This window comes from Hyla sarda, chromosome 11 (assembly GCF_029499605.1).
Source record: "Hyla sarda isolate aHylSar1 chromosome 11, aHylSar1.hap1, whole genome shotgun sequence".
Taxonomy (NCBI): Eukaryota; Metazoa; Chordata; class Amphibia; order Anura; family Hylidae; genus Hyla; species Hyla sarda.
This window is the reverse complement of record NC_079199.1, coordinates 20,334,068-20,353,973: the sequence shown is the minus strand read 5'-3', so window position 1 is coordinate 20,353,973 and position 19,906 is coordinate 20,334,068.

Genomic DNA, 19,906 nt, shown 5'->3' with positions numbered 1-19,906 from the left:
GCATATGTTTGCTATGGGGATTTTCTCCTACTCTGGACAGTTCCTAAAATGGACAGCAGAGGTCAGCAGGGAGCACTGTGGTCATGACATCAGAGGAAATGCATTTCTTTTTTGGATTTCTCTTTAGTATAAAGCCCCTAAAAAGTACTGGAAGGATTAAGATTTTTTAATAGAAGTGATTTACAAATCTGTTTAACATTCTGGCACCAGTTGATTTAAAAAAAAAAAAAAAAAAAAAAACCTTTTTCCAAGGGAGTACCCCTTTAAGGTTACACTCACACTACCATTGCGCACCGTAAAGAACAGCCGTCAAACTCTCTTTTCTTTTTAGTTTAACGGACGTCATTTTGACAGGGTGCAATGAGCGACAGCGGGTCCTGATGGACCCCATTATAGTGAAAGGGGTCCGTCGGGCGCCGCTCTTTTTCCACAGGAGTAGTGGGAGAAAAAGACGGCACAAGCAGTATTTTTTCTCCAGCTGCTACCGTTAAAATACAGCGGCGCCTGACAGACCCCATTGACTATAATGGGGTCCATCGGGACCCGCTGTTGCCTGTAGCTCCCTGTCAAAATGACGGCCATAAAAATAAAAAAAAATTGGGAAACGCCCAGTTTAGAAGCAAATCCCCATAGCAAACCTCTTCTAAACTGGGCGTTTCCCGAGACAGGTGTCATCAGAGAGCACTTAGACAGAAAAGAACAACCTTAACTTCAGAAGCTCATAACTACTGAAAGGATTAAGATTTTTTAATAGAAGTAATTTACAAATCTGTTTAACTTTCTGGAGCCAGTTGATATATAAAAAAAAGTTTTTTCCTGGAATACCCCTTTAATCTGGTACATAGTGGTCCCAATACAATGAACTACTCTGATTTTCCTCCAGGATAAAAAAAATTTTTTTTTTTTAATTTGACGTAATGTATTACCGTATTTTTCACCCTATAGGACACTCCGGCATATAAGACGCACCGAATTTTAAAGGTGCAAAATCTAGAAAAAAAAAGATTCTGAACCCAACAGTGATCTTCAACCTGCAGACCTCCAGATGTTGCAAAACTACAACTCCCAGCATGCCCGGACAGTCGTTGGCTGTCCGGGCATGCTGGGAGTTGTAGTTTTGCAACATCTGGAGGTCCGCAGGTGGAAGACCACTGGTATAGGAGGTAATACTCACGTGTCCCCGACGCTCCGGACGTCTTCTTCCCGGGATCCACACTCTCCGTCGCCGTCCTCACGTCGCTACGCACGCCACTCCTATTGGATGACGGGACGGCGTGCGCGACAACGTGATGACGTCGAAGGAGAGCGCCGGCCATGCAGGGGATCCAGACACCGAGGAGGCAGGTAAGGTCCCTCCCGGTGTCATGTAAGTTGTCCGGTACGCCGTGATTTCACCGCGGCGGTCCCGAACAGCCCGACTGAGCAGCCAGGTTAGTGTCACTTTCCCTTCAGATGCGGCGGTCAGCTTTGATCGCCGCGTCTGAAGGGTTAATACAGGGCATCACCGCGATCGGTGATGTCCTGTATTAGCCGCGGGTCCCGGACGTTGATGGCCGCAGGGACCGCCGCGATAGGTGTGTATTCGCCGTATAAGATGCACCAACTTTTCCCCCCCAGTTTTGGGGAAGAAAAAGTGCGTCTTATACAGCGAAAAATACAGTATTTTTTTTTTATTTAAATTTTTTTTTATTTAAATTTTTTTTTATGAGGAAAACGGCCAGAATAACCCAGTGTTTTTGACTTTATTCCAGAGCGTACAGGTTACTACACATTTCCTTTTTTTCGTCTTTCAGGTCCCGGCACTGATCTGCGATGTGTCAGAACGCCGCCTTCACACAGAGCTGCATTAAAAGGAAGCCTGGCCGTGGTTAGGTCTATTATCCTGTGGCCAGCAGACCATACCAATCCCATCATTTGTGGCCGCAATGAGAAAGGAGTCTAATGTATGTTTCGCTCGAGCCTTATCATTGTGGTTTTGTGGTCAGTGGGCCTTTTCAGAGTCCAACACACACTCGTCACACGCTCTCTACCAGGAGTTTTGCAATATATCTGAGTTTCAGGTTTTCAAGTGCAGAATTATTTTTCTTACTTTTATAAATTTTTTGCACAACTTGAGCTGTGTATTGTGCAGATATTCCATTATTTAAGTTTAAATCAGTGTTTCCCAATGAGGGTGCCTCCAGCTGTTGCAAAACTACAACTTCCAGCCTGCCCGGGCATACTAGGAGTTGTAGATTTGCAACAGCTGGAGGCACCCTCATTGGGAAACACTGATTTAAAGAGGTACTCCACTGGAAAACACTTTTTTTTAAATCAACTGGTGCCAGAAAGTTAAACAGATTTGTAAATTAAAAAATCTTTATCCTTCCAGTACTTTTCAGCTGCTATATGCTCCACAGGAAGTTCTTTTCTTTTTTTAATTTCTTTTCTGTCTGACCACAGTGCTCTCTGCTGACACCTCTGTTCATTTTAGGAACTGTTCAGAGCAGAAGGGGTTTGCTATGGGGATTTGTTCCTACTTCTGAACAGTTCCTAAAATGAACAGAGGTGTCAGCAGAGAGCACTGTGGTCAGACAGAAAGGAAATTCTAAAAGAAAACAACTTCCTGTAAAGCTTACACAGCTGATAAGTGCTGGAAGAGTTAAGATTTTTAATTAGAAGTCATTTACAAATCTGAAAACTCCACAGTAGTCACAGCACCAGTAAAAACATCCATTTATTAGAATCCATTAAAATCCACAAGATACAAAAAAGGTGTATTCCGACATGTTTGAGTTAAAAACCTCCCCCTCTGACGCGTTTCCGCCCTACCAGGCCTTAATCATAGATCTATGATTATTATCTATGATTAAGGCCCGGTAGGGCGGAAACGCGTCAGAGGGGGAGGTTTTACCTCAAACATGTCGGAATACACCTTTTTGTATCTTGTGGATTTTAATGGATTCTAATAAATTGATGTTTTTACCGGTGCTGTGACTACTGTGGATTTTTCAATTCTGGAGACAGTGAAGGAGGACTGACTGCAGTTGCACGGAGGAGGTGAGCACTTTTCACATCTCTTTTTGTTTGTTGTAATTTACAAATGTGTTAAGTTTTCTGGCAGCAGTTGATTTAAGAAAAAAATGTTTTCCAGTGGAGTACCCCTTTAAGTAATGTACAATATACGGTGCTACCACTCGGAGACTACCAGCCAAAATGGCATTAAAAAAAAGTGGTCTTCTAAGAGGGTAGTATTCTCAAAGAAGATGACCAGAACCAAAAATCTGTCCCGGGAAGCCTGCTCTGGATAAGGGGTGGTCTTCTCAAAGGGGGGATCTTTTGAAGATGCTTCACTGCATTAAAAAAAAAGTCAATTGTGGCCAGCAACTGCCAAAGGGTAATGCAGTGTTTCCCAACCAGGGCGCCTCCAGCTGTTGCAGAACTATTACTCCTAACATGCTGGACAGAATAAAGTGATCAGGAGATATACAGGAAGTACCATAGTCTTGCATGGGCCTTCCTGTACATCTTCTGATCACTTTACTCTCAGGCAGCAGAGATTGCCCAGGAGTTTTAAAAATCCTGCTGACTGACCTACATTATCGTAAATTATGATTTACCTTTCTGGGCTGCGGAGATTGTCAGTATCAGGACATCCCTAGACTCTATAATATTTGACATATAAGTAACATGTGCACCAAGTTTAATCGAAATATCGCCAGCGTTCAGAAGTTATGCTGGAACATACGTATACACATATATACACACACATCCATCACTATACATTGTATAATGCATTATTGGGTGTGAGATCTCATCAGCAATGCACTTGGCGTAATACTTTACATAGTTCATAAATATATGGCACTACCAGATATACACAGTATAGCAGTGTTATTTATATATTTATTACTCTGTATGTTTGGTATTATGGCAGTGTTATATGTTCACAGTTTGACATTAATAGATAAGGACTATATAGCAGCATTATTTATTGCTCCTTTACTATTGCATTATTGGGTGTAAGCTCTTATCGGCAATCCACTTGGCGTAATACAAATATATATATATATATATATATATATATATATATACAATTTATTTTAATACAGCATAAAAATTCATATTTGATAAACACCTATATATTGTCAGTACCTATTAGACTTGGTGATGCTATAAATACGAAAGGAGTCTTCTTGTAGAGCCTAAAGATAGAGGAGGGGTGGAGGGGAGTGTTTGAGTCAGTATAAAAATAGTGTCACCCAACGTCGGCCAATGTCATGGTAAAGTATGATTTAAAGGGGTCCTCCGGGAATGGAGAAACAGAGCTAATCTATTTCCAAACCACTCCTTGTCTGTTCCCAGGTTGGGTGTGGTTCTGCAGCTCAGCTCTGTTGAAGTGAATGGAGCAATGTTGTAATACCACAAACAACCTGGGGACAGACATGGAGCTGTTTTTGAAAGAACTTATTTCTGTTTTTCTATTCCTGGATAACCCCTTTAAAGGGGTACTTCAGTGGAAAACATTTTTTTTTTTTTACATCAACTGGTGGCAAAAAATTTAACAGACTTGTAAATGACTTCTATTTAAAAATCCTAATCCTTCCATTACTTATCAGCTGCTGTATACTACAGAGGAAGTTGTGCAGTTCTTTTTTGTCTGACCACAGTGCTCTCTGCTGCCACCTCTGTCCATGTCAGGAATTTTCCAGAGCAGGAGAGGTTTGCCATGGGGATTTGCTCCTACTCTGGATATTTCCTAACATAGACAGAGGTGTCAGCAGAGAGCACTGTGGTCAGACTGGAAAGAACCAAGCAACTTTCTCTGGAGCATACAGTAGCTGATAAGTACTGGAAGGATTCATATTTTTTAATAGAAGTCATTTACAAATCTGTATAACTTTCTGGTACCAGTTGATTAAAAAATTTTTTTTTCCACAAGAGTACCCCTTTAAAGGGGTTATCCAGGAATAGAAAAACAGAGCTAATTTCTTTCATAAACAGCTCCATGTCTGTCCCCAGGTTGTTTGGAGTATTACAACATTGCTCCATTCACTTCAACAGAGCTGCAGAACCACACCCAATCTGGGGGCAGACAACTGGCCTTCACTCTTTAACTCTTGGGCTGCGGAGATAGTCAGTATCGGGAGATCCCTAAACTCTACTTTTTTTTTTTTTTACGTATAAAAAACATATGTACCATACATATACAGTCATGGCCGTAAATGTTGGCACCTCTGAAATTTTTCAAGAAAATGAAGTATTTCTCACAGAAAAGGATTGCAGTAACACATGTTTTGCTATACACATGTTTATTCCCTTTGTGTGTATTGGAACTAAACAAAAAAAGGGAGGAAAGAAAGAAAATTGGACATAATGTCACCAAACTCCAAAAATGGGCTGGACAAAATTATTGGCGCCCTTAACTTAATATTTGATTGCACACCCTTTAGAAAAAATTACTGAAATCAATATAACCATCAATAAGCTTCTTACACCTCTCAGCCGGAATGTTGGAGCACTCTTCCTTTGCAAACTGCTTCAGGTCTCTCTTTTTGGAAGGCGCCTTTTCCCAACAGCAATTTTAAAATTTCTCCACAGGTGTTCAATGGGATTTAGATCTGGACTCATTTCTTGGCACTTCAGAACTCTTCAATGCTTGATGCAGAAGGTGCATGCCGCGGCTTTGCTGCGGGGACCGGGCTGGCTGGAGGAGCAGCTGCTGGGTGTTGCCTTGGGGTCCGGCTCGGGTCCTCCTCCGGTGTGGCTCCAGGGTCTAGCACGGGTCTGCAGTGGGCCAGTACGTGCCGCTCTTGTCCCCCGTCCCGCCTCAGCCCTGACGTGGTCCCCGAAGCGTGGCACCGTCGGGACTCCCCGGCTGAGGACCCTCCGGCTTCCCCTGCCCACTCTGCTCCGGGTAGGGTGGTGGGGGTGCCGGGATGACGTCCCGGCAGAGTTGGCATGTGTCTGCTACTGCGGGGACTCAGGAGCCCTGCTCCTCCAGCCGGTCCCACGTGTGATGCACAGTGTGGTGATGGCGGCGGCCGATGGGGGGTGGAGTCAGGGAGTCAGCAGCGAGAGGGATGCTCTCCAGTGCGGCCGGGCCTCTACTTCTGCTGCGGTGGCTGTGGCTGTGGCACGCAAGGGTGCTGAACACAGTGCAGTTGCAGCTGGCAGGACTGTCTCACCTGGACTGGCTGACAGGGGTGCTTTTGTGGAGCGGAGGAGTGGTCGGAGAATGAGCCCTAGTCCTGCCCCTAGTGAGTCTGACCTGGAGGATGGTGAGCTGATGGAAGACGGGGGTGTGTCCCCTCCCCTGAGGCTGCTGCCCTGTCGGAGGCTGTGGGCTTACGCCGGGGGTCAACAGAAAGATCTTCTGCGGAGGTGGCTGGCGGTGCCGGTGAAGTTGCGGCCAGGGGTGGTCAGTCCCTGGGCCCTGCTGCTGTCTGACAGGAAGGAAATGCTGTGGGCGTTTGTGGAGATGCTAGAATTATGGCCGCTGGGCTTGCTTCCCCAGAGAGGTTGGGTGAGTGGACCACCAACTCCAGCGGGGGGCGGGCTTTATGCTTTGTTGAGCGAAGTTCATAGGTTGCTGTTGGGGGGTCTCCGGCGGTGGTGTGGGGGGCTCAAGCGCAGGCGGCAGGTCTGAAAGGGGGAGTATGTGGAGATATTTTTTCCCTACTCCCCCTTGGGAAGTTTAATGTGGATCGGGTAAAGCCAGATGAGTCGAAAAAAGGAGGAGGAGGAATGCCGCCGGTATTGGTTGATACCGAGGACTTTCTCGAACTGGCTTCAAGCGTTCGCCATTTTGGCAAGCATTATTGGGGAGAACGAGTCGGCAAATTGCTCAGCCCTGTTCTGTTACCTGGATTCTATAGGGGAGGCGTATTGGGTGTATGGGGGTACCGCTTGGTTGCGGTATGATGAGCAGTTCCGTCAGCGGAAGGCCGTCCACCCGGTGTTGCGTTGGTACCAAAAGGATATTAGTCTCTTGATGAGGCTCATGACTGGGCCACGGCGGTTCTGGCGGAGGGCAGCCGGCGGGTGCTGGGAAAGGCTGCTGTTGGCAGTTCAACGACAGTTGGTGCAGGTTCAGGAGCGAGTGCAAATTCAAGTACGAATGCTCCGGCTTTGGGGGAGTGCACAGCCTGTCCCGCTAAGGAAAGGAAAGGGGGGACTGAGCAGAAGAGGGGCGATGCTGGTGAGGCTGGCAGAGATGCTGCCGTTCCTCACGCGGTACCCAGATAGGGAGGTGGCTGTGTTGTTGTTGGACGGGTTTGCCAGTGGTTTAGGATTCCGTGTGTCGAAAGGGGGTCTGGGGGGGTTGCAACTTGGTGTCGGCCATGGCACACCCTGAGGTGATGCGGGACAAACTGCTTAAGGAGGTGGACTTGGACCGGATGGCTGGTCCAGGTCTTGCCATTGCCTGAATTGCGCCTCTCCCCGCTGGGCTTGGTGCCGAAGAAAAAACATAATAACTTTAGGCGTGGGGTGCTGATGGTGAAGATCGACATCGAGTCGGCTTTTCGCCTGTTGCCGATGCATCCGGACAGTTTTCACTTGTTAGGTTGTGTTTGGGAGGGCGGTTTGTTTGTTGATTTGTGTTTGCCAATGGGGTGCTCTATTTCGTGTTCGTATTTTGAGATGTTTAGCACCTTTTTGGAATGGGTAGTGCAGAGCGAGGCTCAGGTGTCGTCGGTTCTGCATTACCTGGATGATTTTTTGTTCTTGGGCCCGGCTGGTTCAGCGTTGTGTGGACGCTATGGTGTCTAGTTGGGACCTCGAACTGTTCACTGACGCGGCGGGGGGGCTTTGGTGTGCGGGGAGGTGGCTGGAATCTTGGCGGCAGAAGGGGTTGGTGCAGAATATGGCTCTTCTGGAGCTGTTTCCGATTATAGTGGCGGTGGAAATTTGGGGGGAGCGGTTCCGGAATCGCAAAGTTTGCTTCCGTTTTGACAACTTCGCGGTCGTGCAGGCAGTGAACTCACCGACGTCAGGGTCTCCGCCAGTGGTTAGTTTGCTGCGTAGGTTGGTCTTGGGGGCGCTGGAGCTTAGCGCACATTTTGTTGCTAAGCATGTTCCTGGGGTGCAGAATAACATTGCTTACTCTCTTTCTCGGTTTCAGATGGACCGTTTTAAGGAGTTGGCGCTGGCGGCAGAAGTGGAGGGGCTGTCCTGCCCGGAGTGGCTATGGAATGTGGTTTAACTGTAGCATTTGCTCTTATTCACTGGTCAGTGAGTGCGGCCACATAGGCTGGATATAGCCGATGCTGGTGTGAGTGGGAATCCTTGGTGGCGGATGTGGGCGCGTCTGCCTCTTCCTCGGAGTGGTAGGTGTTGTTGTTGTATTACGTGGGTAAGTTTTTTGTAACATGGTGTCGGCTTCAGGCTTGAGTCGGCGCCTTTCAGCGCTGGCCTTTTGGTTTAAGTTACGGGGGAGGGGGGGTGCGCCAGGCGGCACAAGGTTTTCGTAGTGGGGCTGTGATGCGGGATTTTCATAGGCCCATGTCGCTCTCACTGTTGATCCATTTAGGGGAGGTTTTGGGTGGTGTTTGTTTTTCTAGTTATGAAGCGGTTTTGTTCCGTTTGGCATTTGCTCTGGCGTTTTTTGGGGCATTCTGCATTTAGGAGTTGGTGGCTGCCAGGAGGCACCGTGTAGGGGGGCTGTTGGCGGACGTAGTGCTGAAAGGCGTGGTTTTGGAGTGTGTGCTTCGCAATCGAAAACGGATCAGTTTGGGTGCTGTTTTAGGGTGTGCGTTTGGCAGAGTTGCCAGGATCGGGGGTGTGCCCGGTGTCTTGCTTCAGGGCCTTTGTGGCTAGGCAGCTGGTGCACGAGGATGGTTATTTTTTGTCTAGGTTTCAGTTCGTGCAGGTTTTTCGCAGTTGCCTGGGAGTGCTGGGTTGTGTTCCGGGGGAGTATGGTTCACACTCCTTTCGGATCGGGATGGCCACGGAGGCATCCAGGTGGGGACTGGGACAGGATATCATTAGAAGGATAGGGAGGTGGGAGTCGCAGCGCTTCCAGTTGTATGTCTGTCCTCATTTGTTGTAAGTGATTATTGTGTTTAGGTTGGTTGGCAGGAGATTTCTATGTGGGGGAGTGTTGTTGCTGATTTTATGTTATTGTTTCTTACAGATCCCGGGCCCTGCTTGGTTTGGATAGCAGGGCATTCCTATGAGCGCAGGGGTGGAGAGAGGGCCGCAGTGTGGCTGAATGGAAGGCAGCTTGGTTTCCCCAGGGCGGTGGCTCAGGTTCGTTGGCTGGGTTGGGGGGGGGGGGGGCTGATGTGGTCAGAGCTGCTCCCGTTTGTGCAGTCCTATTAGCGGTGGATAGGGATCCTGATGTATTGGTCATTCTTGCGGGGGGCAATATTTTGGCGGCGCACACCTCCAGATCATTGCTCCGGGACATCAAGCTGGATCTGCTGCGGCTTTGGTCTTCTTTTCCAGGCATCTTGATCATGTGGTCGGATATGGTGGCTCGTGTGAAGTGGCGGCAAAGTCGGTGCGCAAAGTGAATCGAGCCAGGGAACGGGTCAACAAAGCGGTGGGAAAATTTGTGGCAATTTTTGGCACATGTGGAGTTGAAGGGGCATTCCACAGAATTTGTGGGGTGGGACGGAGTTCACCTGACCGATATTGGGATGGATATGTGGACTTTGTTCATCCGGGAGATGATGGAGCGAGCGATGGCTTTGTGGAGGGACGGCCGGGTGTAAGAGGTCACAACCAGCCACCGTGGTGGGAGCTGGAGGGGGATTTGGAGGCATGCTGGAAGGATGGTAGAGGCCCGGTCATAATGGCTGGGGAGAAGCTCAGTTGGTAGCCAGCTACTTATGGTGGTCTCCAAAGGTGGTGCCCTTGGGTCAGGTGATGGTCGACCAAGGGCACAGTAGGAGAGAGTACATGGACGAGAAGGTGCCTTCAGGGAGTAGGGTCAGTTGCACAATGTGATGGTTATTTAGATTTGTATGGGAGGGTATGTTAACCCCGAATAGTTTGTTATCATTTGTTATATATTTTTGTCATATTGTTTATAAAGAGAGATTTAAAATATGTTATATATTTTGTTACTGCTTTTGATAATAAAATGTTGGTTTGCTGTGGCCTTTGCACTATATTAAGGAGTCTGTGTTTATTGGGAAGGTAATAAAAGGGGGGGGGGGGTGCATAGGTTAAACGTATCTCTACTCTCCCCTAGTCATGACTTGGTATGAAAATAGTGTCGCCCAATGAAATATTGAGATGTGAATGCATTAGGAAGCGGAATAAATTCTTAATTAAGATTTCCATTGGCAGGAGCGTGCGGCACTCTCTGCAGAAAACCCTCTCGAGGAGCCATCGGCGGGGCTGCACATGGGGGAAATAAGGCCGAATAAAATGTTAGTTCTATTCTTTGTTCACGCAGCTGGCCTGTTGAATTACGCAGGGCAGGCCTCGGTAAATAATACTACTATTGTCTGCCCGGGCTACAGACAGACAGAAGGTACTTTCTGGACTGGCTCCAACCACCACAAGGACCACTCATAGTCGCAGTGTCCAATTTCTGCCTACTTGACTATAAAACGCGCTTTTCTCTTATTGAGCTAATTCGAGAATGCGCTGTTTTTATAGGTCGGGCCCTATTGTCCGTTCGCTACTTAGGGAGAGAATATAGTTGAACAACAAATCCGAGCCGGAAAGTCACCGCGGCCGGTGAATGGCAACAAGTTTATAGCGTGTAATTATCCGAAAATAGTCATCCAGGTTCCAAAGGGGTTAATGGCCCCCGGGACCTGCTGGGCGGTTTATAGGGGGGAGGGGGGGGGGATGTGTTTTTATTTCCATCTCCCTGTGGGTTTGACACTGAGTCCCAGGCCCGGTACTAACAATTCCTTAATGTCCTATAGTCTCAGATGACTGAGTCAGCTATTTTTCCTAAGCCGTATAGATATCATGTTATACGGGTCCAAATTTGGGAACTGCACTAGATAAAATCCAAACCTGCTGGAGGAGAGTCCTCTACTGCAGTAGTCTCCAGACTGTGGACCTCCAGCTGTTTCAAAACTACAACTCCCAGCATGCCCGGACAGCTGTTGGCTGTCCGGGCATGCTGGGAGTTGTAGTTTTGCAACAGCTGGAGGTCCACAGTTGGAAGACCGCTGCTTTACTGAGCATAGAGCATACTGCACTCACTGGCCACTTTATTAGGTACCTCTGTTCAATTGCTTGTTAACACAAAAAGCTAATCAGCCAATCACACAGCAGCAACTCAATGCCTTTAGGCATGCGAACGTGGTCAAGCTTGTTGAAGTTCAAAAGTGGATTTAAAGAGGTACTCCGGTAAAAAACATTTATTCTTTTACATCAACTGGTGCCATAAAGTTAAACAGATTTGTAATTGACTTCTATTTAAAAATATTAATCCTTCCAGAACTTATCTGCTGCTGTATGCACCACAGGAAGTTCTTTTCTTTTTTAATTTCTTTTCTGTCTGACCACACTGCTCTCTGCTGACACCTCTGTCCATGTCAGGGACTGTCCAGAGTAGAAGCAAATCCCCATAGCAAACCTATCCTGCTCCCTGTCCAGAGTAGAAGCAAATCCCCATAGTAAACCTATCCTGCTCCCTGTCAAGAGTAGAAGCAAATCCCCATAGCAAACCTATCCTGCTCCGGACAGTTCCTGAGATGGACAGAGGTGTCAGCAGAGAGCACTGTGGTCAGACAGAAAAGGAATTAAAAAAGAAAAAAACTTCCTGTGGCGCATACAGCAGCTAAGTACTGGAAGGATTAAGATTTTTAAATAGAAGTAATTTACAAATCAGTTTAACTTTCTGGTACCAGTTAATTAAAAAAAATATATATATATATTTTTTACCGGCGTACCCCTTTAAGTGACATTGAACGCGCTGGTCTGAGTGTTTCAGAAACTGCTACTGGGATTTTCACGCACAACCATCTCTAGGGTTTACAGAGAACGGTGGGAAAAAGAGAAAATATCCAGTGAGCGGTGACTGTGTGAATGAAACTGCCTTGTTGGTGTCAGAGGAGAATGGGCAGACTGGTTCGAGATGACAGAAAGTCAGCAGTAACTCAAACAACCATTCAAAGCAACCAAGGCAGGACTCGAGTCCTGCAGGAACACATAGGAACTGAGTTCCTGCCCTTTTCCTTAGCAGGAACACCATTCCTATTAGCAGGAGTATTGCATTACCAGCCCTTGAGTGGAAATCTTAAGTGAGTTGAAGTGACAAATTTTTTTACAGGACATGACCCCTGAACCAGGGTATGCAGAATAATATGCAAGGTATGAACGCACAATGGGGGAGATTTATCAAAACCTGTCCAGAGGAAAAATTGCTGAGTTGCCCACAACAACCAATCAGATCGCTTCTTTCATCTTCTAAAGGTCTCTGAAAAATTAAAGAAGCGATCTGATTGGTTGCTATGGGCATATCAGCAATTTTTCCTTTGGACAGGTTTTGATTAATCTCTCCCAATATGTTCAGCTATGAAGCAGATGGGCTTCAGCAGCAGAATACCACACCGGGTGCCACTCCTGTCCACTATGAACAAGAAACTGAGGCTACAATTCGCACAGGTCATCAAAACTGGACAATGGAGACTGGAAGAACATTGTCTGGTTTGATGGGTCTCGATTCCCGCTGTGACATTCATATGGAAGGGTCAGAATTTGGTGTAAACAATAGTGTTGAGCAGCATAGGCCATATTCGAATTCGCGAATATTCGCGAATATATGGACGAATATTCGTCATATATTCGCGAATATTCGCATATTCGTTATATTCTCGTTTTATTTTCGCATATGCGAATATTCACGTATGCGAAAATTAACATATGTGAATATTGGCATATACAAAATTAACACGCGCGTAAATTCGCATATGCGAAAATTAGCATATGCTAATTTTCGCATATGCGAATTTTCGTACATGCGAATTTTCGCGCGTCAGTCTCACACAGTAGTATTACAGCCTTCTTTACACCACACAAGCTGGAAGCAGAGAGGGATGATCACTGTGATGTGTACTGTGAAGAAAAAAAAAAAAAAAAAAAAACGAATATTCGTAATTACGAATATATAGCGATATATTCGCGAAATTCGCGAATTCGCGAATATGCGATATTCGCGAATAATATTCGAATTGCGAATATTCGCGAGCAACACTAGTAAACAACATGAAAGCATCGATCCCTCCTGCCTCGTACCAATTTAATGCTGATGCAACCGTTGAAGTGAATGGTAGCGTAACCTGCTGAAAGTTACGATCGTGTGAACGTACCCTTATAAAATCTATGGGGGAGATTTATCAAAATCTGTGCAAAGGTTGACCAGATGCCCATAGCAACCAATCAAATTGCTTCTTTAATTCGGCAAAGGCCTTTATAAAAATGAAAGAAGTGATCTGATTGGTTGCTATGGGCAACTAGTCAACTTTTCCTCTGTACGTGTCTTGATAAATTTCCCCCTGTATTTTTTTTATTTTCTTCTAAATCCACAGAAAACTTTCCAATCTTCACTTTACACGACCATTTACAGTCAAACATAATTGATCTTAGTCGCACAATAAAACATTTTCTACTCACCTCAGTCCGATAAGCAGAATATATAACAAATATGTAGATTTCGAAGCTGTATTTTTTTTCTGTATTTTTTCCGGATATTAATTTATCTCCCGAATTGAAATTCATCTCCTTGCATTAATCTAAAGCAAATACTATTTACCAATTTCTGCACAAGACGCGTTTCAGAGCGTCGCCTCATTAAAAGGGACACATGGCGGTGCAGGGGGCGGCAGGTAGCATCTCGCTCATTTACTCTTCGCCGGTCCTGGTTCAGGTTTGCGTCGGTCTCATTCCAGGAGTACTTACAAGGATTTGCGTTCCATGACAGAGATTTATGCCGGGTCGGCAAATGAACATCTAATTTGATCAATAACCTCACGCGATTCGCCCACTTTCTTCTCCGCATGATATTAATGACAGAGGTTATCAATTGGCTGCAGAACAGACCAGACATTGAAATCTCTTAATTGCTTAGTTACAGTACTGGCTGGCAATCTGTTGACTGGGTTACAAAGGACTATACTGTCTCTCTGTGATTATGCACTCTATACGGCACATTGGGCACCAGCTCTCGGCAATCCATTTGGCACAGTACGGTAGAAATCAAAATGAAAAATTATATTTTTGAAGTATTTTTCTCTTTTTTTGCAATTTTTTTATTTTAATATTATTATGTACCTTTCATCAGCAAAAGTTTCTTATATAATGTAAAAATAACATTATATGTATATTTGTAACATCCATTGGTTAAAAAATGTGTATATTTTCTTCATGCAGCTATTTTCAGTGTGTCTCTGTGAGAAGACCAAATATAGGAAGTGTGGATGGACAAGCAGGGCTCTATACACTTAGGACAAGCAGGGCTCTGTACACTGAGGACAAGCAGTGCTCTGTACACTGAGGACAAGCAGGGATCTGTACACTGAGGACAAGCAGGGCTCTGTACATGGAGGACAAGCAGGGCTCTGTACACTGAGGACAAGCAGGGCTCCGTACACTGAGGACAAGCAGGGCTCTGTACATGGAGGACAAGCAGGGCTCTGTACACTGAGGACAAGCAGGGCTCTGTACACTGAGGACCAGCAGGGCTCTGTGCACTGAGAACAAGCAGGGCTCTGTACACTGAGGACAAGCGGGGCTCTGTGCACTGAGGACAAGCGGGGCTCTGTACACCGAGGACAAGCGGGGCTCTGTACACTGAGGACAAGCAGGGATCTGTGCACTGAGGACAAGCAGGGCTCTGTACACTGAGGACAAGCAGGGCTCTGTAAGCTGAGGACAAGCAGGGCTTTGTACATTGAGGACAAGCAGGGCTCTGTACACTGAGGACAAGCATGGCTCTGTACACTGAGGACAAGCAGGGCTCTATACACTGAGGACAAGCAGGGCTCTGTGCACTGAGGACAAGCTGGGCTCTGTACACTGAGGACAAGCAGGGCTCTGTACACTGAGGACAAGCAGGGCTCTGTACACTGAGGACAAGTAAGGCTCTGTACACTGAGGACAAACAGGTCTCTGTACACTGAGGACAAACGGCTCTGTACACTGAGGACAAGCAGGGTTCTGTGCACTAAGGACAAGCAGGGCTCTGGACACTGAGGACAAGCAGGGCTCTGCACACTGAGGACAAGCAGGGCTATGTTCACTGAGGACAAACAGGGCTCTGTACACTGAGGACAAGCAGTGCTCTGTACACTGAGGACAAGCAGGGGTCTGTACACTGAAGACAAGCAGGGCCCTGTACACCGAGGACAAGCAGGGCTCTGTACACTGAGGACAAGCAGGGCTCTGTGCACTGAGGACAAGCTGGGCTCTGTACACTGAGGACAAGCAGGGCTCTGTACACTGAGGACAAGCAGGGCTCTGTACACTGAGGAAAAGCAGGGCTCTGTACACTGAGGACAAACAGGTCTCTGTACACTGAGGACAAACGGCTCTGTACACTGAGGACAAGCAGGGTTCTGTGCACTAAGGACAAGCAGGGCTCTGGACACTGAGGACAAGCAGGGCTCTGCACACTGAGGACAAGCAGGGCTATGTTCATTGAGGACAAGCAGGGCTCTGTACACTGAGGACAAGCAGTGCTCTGTACACTGAGGACAAGCAGGGGTCTGTACACTGAAGACAAGCAGGGCCCTGTACACTGAGGACAAGCAGGGCTCTGTACACTGAGGACAAGCAGGGCTCTGTACACTGAGGACAAGCAGGTCTCTGTACACTGAGGACAAGCAGGGCTTTGTGCACTGAGGACAAGCAGGGATCTGTACACTAAGGAAAAGCAGGGCTCTGTACACTGAGGACAATGAGGACAAGCAGGGCTCTGTATACTGAGGACCAGCAGGGTTCTGTACACAGAGGACAAGCAGGGCTCTGTACACTGAGGACAAGCAGGGCTCTGTGCACTGAGGACAAGCAGGGGTTATCCAGCATTAGAACAACATGGCCGATTTTTTTCAGAAATGGCGTCACTCTTGTCCTCAGTTCATGTCTGGTATTGCAGCTCAATTATACTGAAGTAATTGAAGCCAAGAAGTAATATCACAAACAGCCTGAGGACATGTGTGGCGCTGTTTTTGGAAGTTGTTGCTTTTAAGTTTCATGCTTTATGTTTAGGAAAAGAGTCTTATGAGGGGGAAAGTGACATCCCTGATGTCCACTAAGGCTAATGGGGTCCAAACTAAGACTCTATACAGAGCCCAGGTAACATCACCTGACCTTCATGGCCAACACTGAACCTCATCTTCTCTTTCACAATGGCGACGCTCCCTCATGCTTTACACTGCAGCTCTGCTCTCTTGTGGTGACTCAACAACAGGGGCTTCTCTCTATTGTTCACATGAGTTATCCAGCATTGGAACGACATAGCTGATTTCTTCAGAAACAGAGCCCCTCTTGTCCTCAGTTTTTTCCTACTATTGCAGCCCAATTCCATTCAAGTGAATGGAGTTTTAATACCCCATACAAACTGAGGACAGAGGTAGCACTGTTTTTGGGAAGAAAAAAAAAACGCTATGTTTTCCCAATCCAGGACAACCTCTTTAAAAAACATACACTGGGTTATAGTGTGGGTGAACAGGAGACTGATGAGGAGTTAATGGGTTAAATACGTACCTGCACGCCGGAGATCTGTCCCTGCAAAAATCTTCTTCCATCTTCAGTGAATTGCGCGCTGGAGGCGGGCATGTTGGCTGAATACGGGTCATCTGAGCACTCATGTGACCCACGGCAATGAATATTCAAATTGAGCCAGCAGGCCCGCCTCCAGTGAGCAATTCACTGAAGATGGAAGATCTTCGCAGGGACAGATCTCCGACGTGCAGGTACGTATTTAACCTGTTACCCCCTCATCGGTCTCCTGTGCACCCACACCTATAACCCAGTGTATTAGGTTTAGTCTGAACAGATGACTGTTTTCCTTTAAAGGGGTATTCCAGGGGAAAAGGTTTTTTTTTTTTTTTTTAACATCAACTGGCTCCAGAAAGTTAAACAGATTTGTAAATGACTTCTATTAAAAAAATCTTAATCCTTTCAATAATTATCAGCTGCTGAAGTTGAGTTGTTGTTTTCTGTCTGGCAACAGTGCTCTCTGCTGACATCTCTGCTGGTCTTGGGAACTGCACAGAGTAGAAGAGGTTTGCTATGGGGATTTGCTTCTGCTCTGGACAGTTCCCGAGACACTTGTCATCAGAGAGCACTTAGACAGAAAAGAACGACTCATCTTCAGCAGCTCATAAGTACTGAAAGGATTAAGATTTTTTTTTAATAGAAGTCATTTACAAATCTGTTTAACTTTCTGGAGCCAGTTGATATTAAAAAAAAAAAAAAAAGTTTTCCCCTGGAATACCCCTTTAACATCCGGAGGGCCGCACTGCAAAATGCCCCCCCATCTTGAGTTGCCCAAATATGTTGCCCCTAATCTGTATATTCCCAATACAACTGCAGCAAGCATCATGTCGGCTTTGTGTAGAAATATAAAGAGACTTGCAGGCCCCCTTCTTCTTTCCTCGACATGACACGCTGTTTTATAGAAAATTGCAATAATATTCCCCGAGAATGAGTATAATTCAGACGGGGGGTGAGTATGCAGTATTTACCTGTCTCCATTCTGTTGTTCTGACTTTGCCTTATTTTATCCATTGTCTCCGAAAAGAATATACCGTAACTGCGGCCGGGGGGGTGCGGAAGATTCACTCAGCGGGGATTTTAATTGCACAAAATAGGCATTTCAACAGTTCCCGTGTTTATTTTCTCAACGCGGCCGGGGCTCGTGTCGCCATGTACAGAATATTGCTTCGATAAAAAACGTGAGGCGCACTTTTTTTTTTTTTTTAGACGGGGTGGACAAGGAAGGTTAGGTGAACCAAAATGCTTCACAATCCATAATAGACTATAATAAGCATAGACTTCTATGGATGAAATAAGATGCGCAATTGATGAATAGGGATCCTACTTCTAACCTTCGATGTAAGACTGATACATTGTGTCTAAGAACAGTTGCATCTAAACTGCGTCCCTCAAGATGTTGCAAAACTACAACTCCCAGCATGCTGGGAGTTGTAGTTTTGCAACATACCGGTCCCTTGGGTGAAAGAATTATTGCAGGATAATTATTTTTATTAATATTATTATTATTATTAACATTATTATTATTATTTTTACTTAATAATATATGCTTAAATAGTGCATAGGCGTGCCTTTTGCTTACCTCTTTTTGCTCATGTGGCATGCACTAGATAAGCTCCATTTTGGTTTACAAATACAAAATGATGTGGTTTGTAACATGCAGCCTACATTTCCCATGAATCCTTTGGCTGAAAGTGTGGTGTTTGATCACTGCACCTGGTCATCTCATCAGGCTGCTTGTGCTGGAGGTGAACCCATTAGAATCATAAGTGGGTGGGTGTCAGTTTATAGATGTCTGGGCATGCTGGGTAACTTTGCAATATACCAGTCCATATTCAATGATAATTATTTATATATATATATATATATATATATATATATATATATATATATACACATACACACACATATAATTTTTTTTGCGTGCTTATGTAGTGCATAGGCATGCCTTTTGCTTACCTCTTTTTTGCTCATGTGGCATGCACAAGATAGGCCCCTTTTGGGTTGTGTAATGCAGCCTACAATCCCCATGAGTCCTTTAGCTGAAGGTGTGGCATTTGATCACTGCACCTGGTTATAGTATCAGGCTGCTAGTGCTGGAAATCACCCAGGTAAACTCATTAGACACATGAATGAGTGGGTGTCAGTTCACAGGTGGCTGTCCAGGCATGCTGGGAGTTGTAGTTTTGCAACATCTGGAGGGTCGTAATTTGGAGACCACTGCCTGAGAAGATCAATCCCAACCCTTGGTAAATCCCTAACATTCCACCAATAATTGCGATCTATGGAATGACCTCCTGAAATCTAATAAACTATAAAATGTTGCTTGTAGGAGGTAGCGGAACCCTAACCTACAGGCCTCTGTGTGAAAGAATTATGCCAGAAATTTGTTTTTATTGTTTTACTCAAATAGTGTAACATAGACTATTGTTAGAGAATAATGTACTACTTCATTAATATGCCCTTTGCTTACCTCTTTTTGTTCATGTGGCATGCATAAGATATGCTCCATTTTGGTTAACAAATGCACAACGATGTGGATTGTGTAATGCAGCCTACATTTCCCACGAATCCTGTGGCTGAGGGTGTGGCGGTTGATCACTGCACCTGGTAATCTTTTTAAGCTGCTACTGCTAGAGATCACCCCCTGAGGAAGCGTTCTTACAGCGAAACGGTCATTGGGGTTTGTATAGTTATGGTTGGCACTTCCCCACTATGTTATGATATCTCCTTTTTCTTTGTGTTCAGGTCTGTTATAATTAGCATGTTTGCACTTTATATTGTCTACTTTGGTTATCATGCCAAACTTAAAGGGGTACTCCTGTGAAAACCTTTTTTCTTTTAAATCAACTGGTGGCAGAAAATTAAACATATTTGTAAATTACTTCTATTAAAAAATCTTAATCCTTCCAGTACTTATTAGCTGCTGAATGCTACAGAAGAAATTCCTTTCTTTTTGGAACACTGATGACATCACGAGCACAGTGCTCTCTGCTGACATCTCTGTCCATTTTAGCAACCATGCATAGCAGATGCATGCTAAGGGCAGCATGGTGGCTCAGTGGTTAGCACTGCTGCCTTGCAGTGCTGGGGACTTGGGTTCAAATCCCACTAAGAATAACAATAAATAAAGCATTATTATTATTATAATAACATCAGCAGAGAGAACTGTGCTCGTGATGTCATCAGAGAGCATTCCAAAAAAGAATTTCCTCTGTAGTATTCAGCAGCTAAT